Here is a 13,547-nt window from a genome sequence, read left to right on the forward strand (position 1 = left end):
CCTGGAGTGGAAGAATTAATGTTGTTAAAATGGCCATACCACCCAAAGCAATCTACAGATTTAATGGGATTCCTATCAAATTACCTGTGATATTTTTCATAGAACTGGAAAAAATAACCCTAAATTTTATATAGAACCATAAAAGACCCATAATTGCCAAAGCAATCCTGAGGGAAAACAACAAAGCAGGAGGCATAATCCTCCCAGACTTTAGACAATACTACAAAGCTACAGTAATCAAAACAGTGGTACTGGGCTTCCCTGGTGGCGCAGTGGTTGAGAGTCCGCCTGCCGATGCAGGGGACGCGGGTTCGTGCACCGGTCTGGGAGGAACCCATGTGCTGCGGAGCGGCTGGGCCCGTGAGCCATGGCCACTGAGCCTGCACGTCCGGAGCCTGTGCTCCGCAATGGGGGAGGCCACAACGGTAAGAGGCCCGCGTACCGCAAAAAAAAAAACAAAAACAGACATATGGATCAATGGAACAGAACAGAGAGCCCAGAAATAAATCCACACACCTGTGGTCAATTAATCTTCGACAAAGGAGGCAAGAATATACAATGGAGGAAAGACAGTCTCTTCAGCAAGTGGTATTGGGAAGGTTGGACAGCTGCATGCAAATCAATGAAGTTATAACACACCCTCACACCATACACAAAAATAAACTCAAAATGGCTTAAAGATTTAAATATAAGACATGACACCATAAAACTCCTACAAGAGAACATAGGCAAAACATTCTCTGACATAAATCATACCAATGGTTTCTTAAGTCAATCTCCCAAGGCAATAGAAATAAAAGCAGAAATAAATAAATGGGACCTCATCAAACGTATAACCTTTTGCACAGCAAAGGAAACCATGAACAAAATGAAAAGACAACCTACGGACTCGGAGAAAATATTTGCAAATGATGCGACCGACAAGGGCTTAATTCCCAAAACATACAAACAGCTCAATAACAAAAAAACAACCCAATCAAAAAATGGCAGAAGACCTAGACATTTTTCCAAAGAAGACATACAAATGGCCAACAGGCACATGAAAAGATGCTCAACGTCACTAATTATTAGAGAAATGCAAATCAAAACTACAATGAGGTATCACCTCACACCAGTCAGAATGGCCATCATTAAAAAGTCTACAAATAATAAATGCTGGAAAGTGTGTGGAGAAAAGGGAACCCTTCTACACTGTTGGTGGGAATGTAAATTAGTGCAGGCACTATGGAAAACAGTGTGGTGGTTCCTTAAGAAACTAAAAATAGAGTTACCATATGATCCAGCAATCCCACTCCTGGGCATGTATCAGGAAAAACTCTAATTCAAAAAGATACATGCACCCCTATGTTCATAGCAGCACTATTTACAATAGCCAAGACATGGAAACAACCTAAATGTCCATCGACGGATGGATAAAGAAGATGTGGTACACAAACACAGACACAGACACATACACACACAACGGAATATTACTCAGCCATAAAAAAGAACGAAATAATGCCATTCGCAGCAACATGGATGGACCTAGAGATTATCATACTATTCAAAGTAAGTCATAAAGAGAAAGACAGGGCTTCCCTGGTGGCGCAGTGGTTGAGAGTCCGCCTGCCAATGCCGGGGACAGAGGCTCGTGCCCCGGTCCAGGAAGATCGAACATGCCGCGGAGCGGCTGGGCCCGTGAGCCATGGCCACTGAGCCTGCGCGTCCGGAGCCTGTGCTCCGCAACGGGAGAGGCCACAACAATGAGAGGCCCACGTACCTCAAAAAAAAAAAAAAAAAAAAAAAAAAAGAAGACAAATACTGTATGATATAACTTATATGTGGAATCTAAAATACGACACAAATGACATATGTGTGAAACAGAAACAGACCCACAAATATAGAGACTTGTGGTTGCCAAGGGGAGGGCAAGGGAGGGATTGGGAGTCTGGGATTAGCAGATGCAAACTATTATATATAGAACGGATAAACAAAGGTCCTACTATATAACAGGGAAATGTATTCAACATCCTGTGATAAAGCATAATGGAAAAGAAAACGAAAAAGAATATATGTATGTATGTATAACTGAATCACTTTGCTGTACAGCTAAAATTAACAGAACATTGTAAATCAACTATACTTCAATAAAATTTTAAAAAAGAAGAAAGCCATTGTGCAAACCCATGGCCTTCACTGCCATTTGGCTTTGGGGAGAACAGAGTTGCGAAAGTGCGAAGGAGCAGATTAGAAAGCTTTCTGGCTGTGTTCACTTTCATTTTAATATCCCTGCTTATAATTAATATTTTTTAACAGTAATAGTCGAGCAGAGAAACCCAGAAAGGGCTGGTGGCATTGCAACAATAGATTTTCTTCCCCTTAGAACAGCTGAATCATGAGAGCACAAATCTATCAGATGCAAAGAAACTTTTGCTCTGTAAATTCAGGCCGGAACCCTTGAAGGCTTGGGTTGAGTACCTCACAGTGTCAATCAAGTGGCAGGAACCAAGTGATGACGGAAATCTGCCTTAAAATAATTGCAAAGTCCAGCACGTGTGGGAGGCCTTACCAGCTCTCCCAGATACTCAGAAGGGCAAGTGCCTCAGAGAAGCCCAGGTGGGGAAGGGGCCTCACACTGTAGGATGCGAGCCTGGCACACAGGCCTTGGTTCACGTTGGAACAGGATGATTAGGTGGAGAAGACCAGAATATTTTCCTACTTAGGAATTCAAATTAAAAGTTGCTTCCTTGGACTTCATAAAGTTCAGCACCACTGAGATGCTTTTTATTTTCCTTACTCCACAGAGCACTTTCCTTTCATGGGGCAAGATTCAGTCAGTCTCCTTGGAAATTGGCCGCTTAGTACCTTTCCCCGTAACCGTCAGGTCAGAGTGTGCTGGTCCTTCATTGCCTAGTCTGTCCTGGCTCTGTTTTAGCTATAAAGAAAGTGAGACACAGAAGAGGCTGTTTGTTTTGTCTAAGCTCTAGTCCCCCATCCCACACCCAAAGCTAATACTTAATAAATTACTAACTTATCAAAAGCTTGGATCTTTACATACACTGGCACATTTAATACAATAATCTCATAACTACTATGTTCATCTCCATTACACATGCCATTGAAGCTCAGAGATGTGTTTAAAACAATAAGCCCAAGACTCAGCAAGAACGTGGAAATTTAAACCCAGATAGTCTGACTGCACAACTCTGCTTCCTGCTTAAACTTTTCCACCAGGTTTCTGAGAGGCCCACAACCTCTCTGGAATCTGATGGTGAGTGAAATACAAAAGTAGAAAGAGAAGGATAATGAATACAAGATGGTGGGGAGCAGCTGGGATGATAGCACCTATTGTTTTCTGTTGCCTCCACGTACGCATTCAGCAGACAGTGTCCTAAGGAAATAAAGGTAAAATTGAACAAGAATCATTCAATTGGTGGATGCATGAACAAAATGTGATCTATCCACATATATCAAATTTATAAATAGAATACTACTTAGCAATAAAAAGGAAGGATATACTGATCATGCTACAACACAGATGAAGCTCAGAAACATTCTGCTAAGTGAAAGAGGCCAGACACAAAGAAGCATACATTGTATGCTTCCTTTTATATGAACTATCCAGAGAAGGCAAATCTGTAGAGACAGAAAGTAGATTAGTGACTGCCTGGGGCTAGGGTTGAGAGCAACAATTAACTGTAAATTGGCTCATGGGACCTTAGTGGAGTAATGAAAATGTTCTAAAGCTGTATCATAGTGATGGTTACACAGCTCAGTAAATTTATTGAAAATTATTGAATTATACATTTTAAGGGGGGGTGTATTTTATATGTAAGTTGTACCTTAAAGTTTAAGATAAATGAGACATCTTCTCAAAAAAATGTTTAACTATACAAAACAAAGCAGCATCTACTTAAGTATCACATTGTTAAACCCACATTATGTCAAAAGCACCATTATTAACAATAATTGAGTTTACAGGCACACCACCTTCCCATCAGTGAGCTCCATTTCTCAGAGGGTTACTTGCTGGGGTTACTCCTGCTCTCAGTTAGGAGGGTCTGGAAACAGTTTTTTCCATGGGACTGGCCTTATTAACCAAAGACTATTAAACATAGTCTTTTATTTACACAAAAGACTGTGTGTAAACCAGAGGCCAGCATGTTCACAATGACTGATTATTTCCTTCTCTCTGCTTGGGAAGTCTCTGTGGGAAGCTGTGTTGAATGAGGTCTGGGAAGTGTAGACTCTACAGGAAGAGTTGGCTGGGTCATCTTCACGATCAGCCTCTATTAGCTGCAACTGCCTGCAGAACCTACCTCTGCTCTGATGTACCTGGCACTGAGATCTTGGAAATCTCATAGGCCCTTTCACAACTCAGGTTTCTCACCTGTCAAATAATAACTGCTTCATAGTCATGAGGGTAATATACGGAGAAAACCTCACAGAATGCCTGGCCATAGGAATGCTCACATGCTCACAGCTGTTGTCACCATTCAAGCAGACTGGCAGCCCCAGCTACGGCCAGAACATCCTCAGGCAGCGATCGATACTTCGTTCTTGCTTGCTGCATCTGTTTTCCAGGTTCTGGGCCAACCACTCCACTTCTGTTAATCAATCTTTCTTGAACCAGGGAGAAAGTTTCCACTTCCTCACATTTCCATACCGTTCAGCCCCAAAGAGGCCACATTTACAAGTAAAACCTCATCATTTTTCAGACAGCATACTGAATGCCCTTTTTGGGTTTGGGGAACCCCCACCCCACAACTGACACCCCACGAGGCAGAGCCCATTTCCCTCCGTAGAAGCTGAAAACACCAACACTTACTTTCCTAGCCTCCCTTGCACCAAGGGCTCACACATATGACCTGGATGCTATCAACCAAACACCTATAACCTGCTTTTGAGATGTGGACTGTGGCACTACAGGATGGGGACCACTCCACCCTAGAAATGGGGGGCAGCAGTATCCAACGTCCAGAATTGGTGGTATCAGTGCTATAGGCTGGCTGGGGTGCCTCAGGCATTGGCAGTGGAGGCTGTATCTTCACAGGACCAGTTCTATGATATTATTTTTGGCATTGCTTCTGGCAATGCTAGTGTCCTTATAAGATGAGAAACCAGAAAACTTGTACACTCTCTCTCCACCTGCACTAACTGAGGAAAGGCCACGTGAGGACAGAGCAAGAAGGTGGCGATCTACAATCCAGGAAGAGGCCTCACCAGAAACTGGGTCAGCAGGCAGGAAAACATTTAAGGGGTGGGGCTTCCTCAATGATCCTGACCCCCTCTCAGCAGTAGGAGGCTCTAATGGCCTGGCTCCAAGGTAGTTTTCTTCCTCTTCCCCACGGGACAGGGATTTTTTTCTTTTTCTTTTTCCAGCCTCATTTGATCTTCACCTGTACTCTGTGGTGAAAGGTTGCTCTCCTTCTCAAGCAGATACTGCTTTTTTTTTTACCTGGCAGAGATGAGTTCAGGCAGGGCTTGGTTTCTTTCCCATAGCAGCAACTGCTCACCTCCCCCAGGCCTGAACTACCAAGAAAGTCTTATCTCTGGTCTCCACCGGTACCAAGTGTTCCTTGTGAGTGCCGATGGAGGACCGTGTAGAAGCGCCTACACGTAGGCATAACACTCCCCTTGTGTCTCAGGCACCTTTCTTTAGATTTCAGGCCATTGGGTTACTTCAGTTCTCTGATGGGTTGAAGAAAAGTTATGACTTTGTGGATTATCTGCCTGTTCTTGTTAGGGTGGGAACTACCCTCTTCACAGTTTTCTACATTCTAGGCAGAAGGCAGAAGCCTGAAGCCCCTAGATTTAAAATAATCAAATAAAGAAACTGAACTTCAAATATTGCAATTTGCCATTCTACATGACAACTTGGAGTTTTTGTTTGAATTTTTTTTCTATTGAAGTCACTACAATCAACCCTGAAAAGCAAAAACACTGACAGTATTGCCATTTCTGGAATATACTGTGATATGGGACTTTATGAATTTCTGACACACTATCCTTATGTTTAAGACTTTTCCTATAATTTGTTACAAGTTGCTTCATTCAATACTTTTCAAATTTAAAACAAAAAGTGTTCTTCATTCATCTATGAGTAAGGATAAATGACATATCTGGGTATAATCTTTTTTGAACATTAACACAGAAAGATCAATTTTGACAATATTAATAAATTTGGAGAAGATTCAAAAAATAAAGATTGCAATATTCATTGTACATCAGGCTAATATGTAGGTCCTTCCTTTTTCTCAAAAAATATATTAATGTAAATTAAAACTATGAATCTATTACTTTTCCTCTTTTTACTCTAAAATTTTAAATGATTATACATATATGAAATTCAATAAAAGAAAATTTTCACTGTTTTATTATTATTTCAATGATTACTGGAAATAATTTTGTAGAATAAAGGGTGTTAAAAAATGATGCACTGGAGCTTCCCTGGTGGCGCAGTGGTTGAGAGTCCACCTGCCGATGCAGGGGACGCGGGTTCGTGCCCTGGTCTGGGAGGATCCCACATGCCGCGGAGCGGCTGGGCCCGTGAGCCGTGGCCACTGAGCCTGCGCGTCCGGAGCCTGTGCTCCACAACGGGAGAGGCCACAACAATGAGAGGCCCATGTACCGCAAAAAAAAAAAATGATGCACTACAGGTGTTGAATAGGCTGGGTACATCACTGACAGAGAAATGTTATAGTAACTGGAATGACTGATCTATATTATTGAATAGGTAAATGAGTTACTGTTCCACAATTGTGGCAGGGGGCGGGTATGGGAGGAATCCAGGGAGAATAATATCTAATGAAAAAACTCAATCTGTCAAAGTGCTAGTGAAATGCAAAGTGAATTTGGAATAGATATAGGAAAATCATAATGGTAATATCTGTCAACTACTGCCTCATGACCAGCTGCAGATCTAAAGATTGCAGCAATGAACTATATAGTCTCTTGCTATATGGTTTATATAACATATTTACATATTTTAGAAATTTATATAAAATTTTAAATATTATATATTTATATATTTTAATTTTCCACTTTTTTCTTCTACACTATTTTATATACAAGATGTTTTGCAGTTAACTTTTCAATTTAGTCCACAGGTTACGTAATATCTAGACAGGATCAGAGTAAGAAGAGAAATGATGTTGCCCAGAGATCCAAACTGCGGAACCAGACACAGCACCGATGGTATTTTGGTTTGGGCCCACTGAGAGGAATAAGCACTTTGGGATGTCTTTGCTCTTGACTCTCTATTCTCCTCTCCTTGACCCTAATACAATTATTTTACCATTAATTTATTCTACTTGCTTTTAAAACTTGCCTCAAATCTTTTTTGATCCTTGTCAAGGTATAAATGAAAGGAAGCATGGGAAAGAGGTAGAGTAGAAACAGACCTTTAAAAGAAATATATGGTATAGGGCCCTTATAAACAGAGCTGTTATACACTCAATTCATTTTCCCTTTTTTTCCAAATCATTTCTTAGAATAGCGCTTCACCTGACTTTCATAGAGGCCTAGAATCTGATCACTAAGGCCTAGAATTACCCAAGTCCTGTGGGGCTTTTGAGTTGAGACATCTTACATTTCTGTTTGGCTATTTAGATGTCTTTTATTTCCAAAATTTTGCCCACAAACACAAACTCCCTGAATATTTTTGGCATGGCTTATAAACAGCACCTTTGGTACCATTTTCACAGATCAAAATGGTTCATAATAATAAGAATTCCTATCGGAAGACATTATTGAACACCAGTACTCTGCCAGTCTCTGTGCTAGGGTTACAGGTAAAAAAGACATGACTCAAACGATTAAGGAGGAAAAGACTGAGATGAAAAAAAACTGTGCTAATACAGTGTGATGTGTGCTATAATAAAAGTTTACACAAAGAAGTATAAGCGTTCTGAAAAAATTTACTGTGTCTGAATGAGAGGGAGTTCAGAGAGATGTAAGAGGGAAAGTTTCAGAAAAGTGACATTTAGTTAAAAAGGGACTTAATCAGCAGGGAGACAGGATATTTCAGACTGGGTTGGAAGGTATAAAGAACATGGATTTGGAGGTAGTCTTAATTCCAGCTACATGATTTATTAATAATGTATATATGAACCTTAGGCAAGTCACATCTCAACTTGAGTTTCTCACCAGTAAAAATGAGAGGGATTGCCTAAAAGATCTCTATGACTCTCCCTACTTCCTACAGGGTATATTTACAGCAATCTACACTCCAGACAATAATTCCTTCAAAACAGTAATAAAACATTTTACAGCATTTTATATCCAATGTATTTCTTTTTTTTTTTTTTTTTTGCGGTACGCAGGCCTCTCACTGTTGTGGCTTCTCCCGTTGCGGAGCACAGGCTCCAGACACGCAGGCTCAGCGGCCACGGCTCACGGGCCCAGCCGCTCCGCAGCATGTGGGATCTTTCCAGACCGGGGCACGAACCCGTGTCCCCTGCATCGGCAAGCGGACTCTCAACCACTGCGCTACCAGGGAAGCCCCCCAATGTATTTCTTGATTATAGAATCCACACATGTTCTGTAGACCACTCTTCCCACAAAAAAGATAGTATTTTCCATCTCCCCAACATTTTCAATTTCTCTCTCCCTACTGGCATTTCTCCTTTTGTCACAAAGAAGTATCTGCGCACAAGTTTATCATATCTTCGAAGAAAAGCAAACCTTCACCTGACTCTACTTGGTAATTATTTTAAACAGCCAAACTTCTGAAGTTTTAGCTCACCACTGTAACTTCTAGACTAGCTGTTAATCCTATCATATGATCAAAACTGCTCAGAGATGGCAAGAAAACAACAAAATGTCGAAAATATTGTCCGTATGAAATGACCAGCTCAAATCTGCTCCATCTTTCTGATGCCTTTAATGTTGCTGATGGTGCCTCCTTAGTTCCGTTTCCTCTGCTCCTCTTGATATTTATTTCTTCAGTACACACATAAGTCAATTCATTTGACATTCACTGAGTGCCTATTTTATGTCATGAGAGTAACAATATCGTGTTTAAGGAGTTTACAATAAAAAAAAAAAAGGAGTTTACAGGGAGTTCCCTTGCAGTCCTGTGGTTAGGACTCAGCGCTTTCACTGCTGTGGCCCTGGGTTCAATCCCTGATCGGGGAAATAAGATTCCACAAGCCGTGCAGCTTGGCCAAAAAAAAAAAAAAAAAAAGAGTTTACAATCAATTGGGTCAACAACTAACAAGGATGTAAGGTAGGATGTACATAAGTACTAGAACGCTTACGGAGTCCTATGGGAGATGTGAGGTGGCATTTGGGGTGGACTTGATGGATAAGATTTCAATTTATAGAAAAGGAAGAGAATCGTATCCAAAAGAAGAAACAGTAATTTTAAATGCACAGAGGCAGAAAGTACAATGTGTACTTAGAGAAACATTACTATAGGGTGGGAATGGAAGTTCTTTTAATATAAACATATTTTTATGAAAAGAATAAATAAATGGTAGTTAAAGAAACAAAAGGCTTATAGTGAAAATAACAGTCTTTTGCCCAGCCTTTTTCAGTCTCTGGTCTTACTCTTTAGAGATAAGCTTTCTCGGCCATTTCTTTGGATATTTGCCATCATATTTTAAAATAATGTACTTTGAATACTATTTCTTAGTTTATAAATTCTGGATATATCTACAATCTGCTCTGAGATGAAAATCTGACATTCTAAGAGCCATCCCCCTCATCTTGCAATTCAGATTTATCACTATATTTGGTTAAATTGATTATCAGTGTTTACTGCCTTGCAAATATTGCTCATAAAGTACCAAGTTGTGTAGTTTAATTGCTATATAGCAGCCCATACTGGAGTTCAAACCCTGAATAAGGCAGTTCTTAGCAGTGTTAACTGTAAGGAAGTTATTTTATCTTTCTGCCATTTCCTCATGTGTAAAATGAGCACAGGATCTACAAAGTTGTTTTAAAGTCAGATTAGGGACTTACCTGGTGGCACAGTGGTTAAGAATCAGCCTGCCAAAGCAGGGAACACGGGTTCAATCCCTTGTCTGGGAAGATCCCACATGCCACAGAGCAACTAAGCCCGTGCGCTGCAACTACAGAGCCTGTGCTCTAGAGCCCGAGAGCCACAACTACTGAAGCCGCGCACACAGAGCCCGTGCTCCACAACGAGAGAAGCCACCACAATGAAGAGTAGCCCCCCTGCTCGCAGCAACTAGAGAAAGCCCGCGCGCAGCAACAAAGACCCAGTGCAGCCCAAAATAAATAAATAATTTTTTTTAAAAAAATACCTCTTTAAAAAAATAAATAAATAAAATAAAATCAGATTAGAGTTAATACATGTAAAAGTACATAGAACAATTACTGGTACTTAGTATATAGCCAAAAAATATTAGCTATTCCTATTACTGTGGGTTTTGTACTCGAGTTTACACTTGTCTTCCTCTTGTGCATTTCTAGTTGCTTCATCCATGTGGGACATGAACTGTGCAATATCAGGGGCTCCACTCACATAGAAAGAATAAATGAGGTTATGCAATAAGGCAATCTGTCTCTATATCTAATATTTTATCAAGTCTTTTTTTCTAAGAGTCAAGAAGTCCTCTCAAAGCCCTCTGTCCTGCTCTAATAAAGGGTTTCTTTTTGTGCTGTCATCATGGGTCTTTCCTGTATTACTCTTCTGGATTAGCTCCACTGTTTCTTTGACCCCAAGTATCTTTATTTTTGATATACTCCAATTTGCTACAGCCTATCTACAAGCAACTTCTTAAGATGGTGTGTATAAGTAAAATTTCTGAATCTTTGAATGTTAAAAAAAAAAAGTTTAGGGCTTCCCTAGTGGCACAGTGGTTGAGAGTTCGCCTGCCGATGCAGGGGACACAGGTTCGTGCCCCGGTCGAGGAAGATCCCACATGCCGCGGAGCGGCTGGGCCCGTGAGCCATGGCCGCTGAGCCTGCGTGTCCGGAGTCTGTGCTCCGCAACGGGAGAGGCCACAACAGTGAGAGGCCCGCGTACCACAAAAAAAAAAAAAAAAGAAAAAAAACCTATCAGTGAGTGGCAAGTGACAATTAAGCTGTATCTTACGGAGTAGACTGGACATAAGCAAAACACATCGGGTGTCACTGTCTCCCATCACCCCCAGATGGGACCATCTAGTTGCAGGAAAACAAGCTCAGGGCTCCCACTGATTCTGCATTATGGGGAGTTGTATATATGAGCATGTTAATGCCATTAACAAGCATGTTACAATGTAATAATAATAGAAATACAGCACACGATAAATGCAATGTGCTTGAATCATCCTGAAACCACCCCCCAACCCCCTGTGGAAAAACTGTCTTCAATGAAACCAGTCCCTGGTGCCAAAAAGGTTGGGGACCGCTGCTGTATTACATTTCTATTCATTCATTCATTCAACAAGTGCTTACTGATGACTGGCCTACTATATTCTTCTATGTCCCAGGCAATGTTCCGCTAACTGGAGATAAAGTAGTAAGATAATCCCAATCCTCATGTTGAACAAAATTGAAAAGTGGGTTAATAGTAAGTGCCATAAAGTACCATAAAGAAAAATTAAGCAGGCAGGAGGAGACATGAATGGAAGTAAAAGCTGTTTTAGTTAGGATGGTCAGAGAAGGCCTGACATTAGAACAGCAACATAAATGAAATGATTAAGCAAGACATGTGAGTATCTGGGGAAAAAGCATTCCAAGCAGAGAGAACAGGCTATACAAAAGACCTGAGGTTGCAAGAAGCCTGCTGTGTTTGTCAAGTACCAAGAGGCTAGTACATCTAGTATAGAATGCTCAAGGGAAAGAAAGGGATAAGGTTGGAGGAGCAGTCAGGAGCAGAGGAAGTGGTAATGTCACATAGAATCATATTATGAACATGGTAAGGAACATGGATTTTATTCTAAATTAAGCCATTCTGAGCAGGTAAGTACTACTTTAAAATAACAATCTGGCTGCTGTGTAGTAGATGGACTGTAGGAGTTCAAGAGTGGAAGTAGGGACACCTACAAGTTTAATAGTCAAAGCAAATGTGATAGTGGCTTGGTTAGGAAAGTAGCAGACAGCAGTAAGTGGAAATCAGAGCCAGAATATATTTAAAGGTTGAGCTAATAAGAGTTGCTAATGAACATGGGCCATTAGGCAGAGAAAGGAATGAAGGATGATTTGGGAGGTTTTTGCTTGAGCAACTGGATAAATGATGTACCATTCAACCACCTAAGGAAAGATGAAGGAAGCGGCAGATCTGGGTTGTAATGGAGAGGGAAGAGGGTTGTTTTTTTCTCTTTTTTTTGGCCACACCACACAGCTTGCGGGACCTTAAGTTCCCTGACCAGGGATAGAACCCAGGCCCCTGCAGTGGAAGTGTGGAGTCCTAACCACTGGGCAACCAGGGAATTCCCAGGATTCTGTTTTTAAACCTAAGTTTGAAATGTCCCACATAACGGTTAAAAGCACGCAGGTGAGTTGCACGCATGAGTTCAATTCCTAGACTGGATGGGGTAAGAGCCTATAAAGGCTTCCTTTTTCTCTTTAAGATGGAGACATACAGTAAGTCTGCTACATATGAATGAGTTCTGTTCCAAGAGCACGTTGATAAGTCCAATTTGTTCCTAAGTCCAACAAAGTTAGACGAGGTACCCAACTAACACAATCAGCTATATAGTACTGTACTGTAACAGGTTTAAAAATACTTTCCACACAAATAATACATAAAAAAACAGACACAAAAACTAAGAAAACATTTTTAATATTACAGTACACTACCTTGAAAAGTACCGTAGTTACCAGCTACATCACTGCTGCTTTTATGCTTGCTTCCAGACATCCTGGGCTTGAAATAAAGATACTGTGCTACTGTACTCTATACAGTAAAGTACACAAAAACACAACCACTTGCAGAGGATGCACACACGTGACAAAGTATGCCAGACACGTGAACTAACTTATAAGCCTGGACATGTGAATGCATGTTCACATCTTTGAAAATTCGCAACTTGAAGGTTTGTATGTCGGGGACTTGCTGTAATACCCAGTTTGTATGTTAAAGTAAAAAAAGAGAAATTAACAATGCAGGAGAAAGATGGGAGTAAAGTCCTTAAATAGATAAGAAGGAAGAGAGTATATAACACCAGATGCAGGTAGGAAGATAAATTTGATAATGAAAAGATTTAGTACTCCTTGCTCTATCTCTCAATATAAAAAAATTAGTTCATTAGTTGTCAGGAATTAGAAGCTGTTGGAGATTTGAGGCAAGTAAGCTGTGCAACAGTCACCTCAGAGAGTGGAAGACTGAAATGATCAGAGAGATATAAGATTTTAGCTAGGTGCTAAAGGCCCACTTCAGAAAAGTGGTTATCAGTTCACAGTAACAGCACAACTGTTTTTCTCCAGGTAAAAAACAGCTATGCAGGTATATATAGGAGCTGACTATGCAGAGATGAAATATTGCAAGGAAAAGTCAGGAAGCAAACGATAAGGGGATGATTATAGTGATGGCCCATGGAATCTAAACTGGGTGAAGAAGAAGGTGAATACCAGTGAGTGTATCTGTCTCATCTTTAGGAATGTGGGGTATG

This window comes from Monodon monoceros, unplaced genomic scaffold (genome assembly GCF_005190385.1).
Source record: "Monodon monoceros isolate NGI ecotype Baffin Bay Population unplaced genomic scaffold, NGI_Narwhal_1 Super_Scaffold_20, whole genome shotgun sequence".
NCBI classification, from domain to species: domain Eukaryota; kingdom Metazoa; phylum Chordata; class Mammalia; order Artiodactyla; family Monodontidae; genus Monodon; species Monodon monoceros.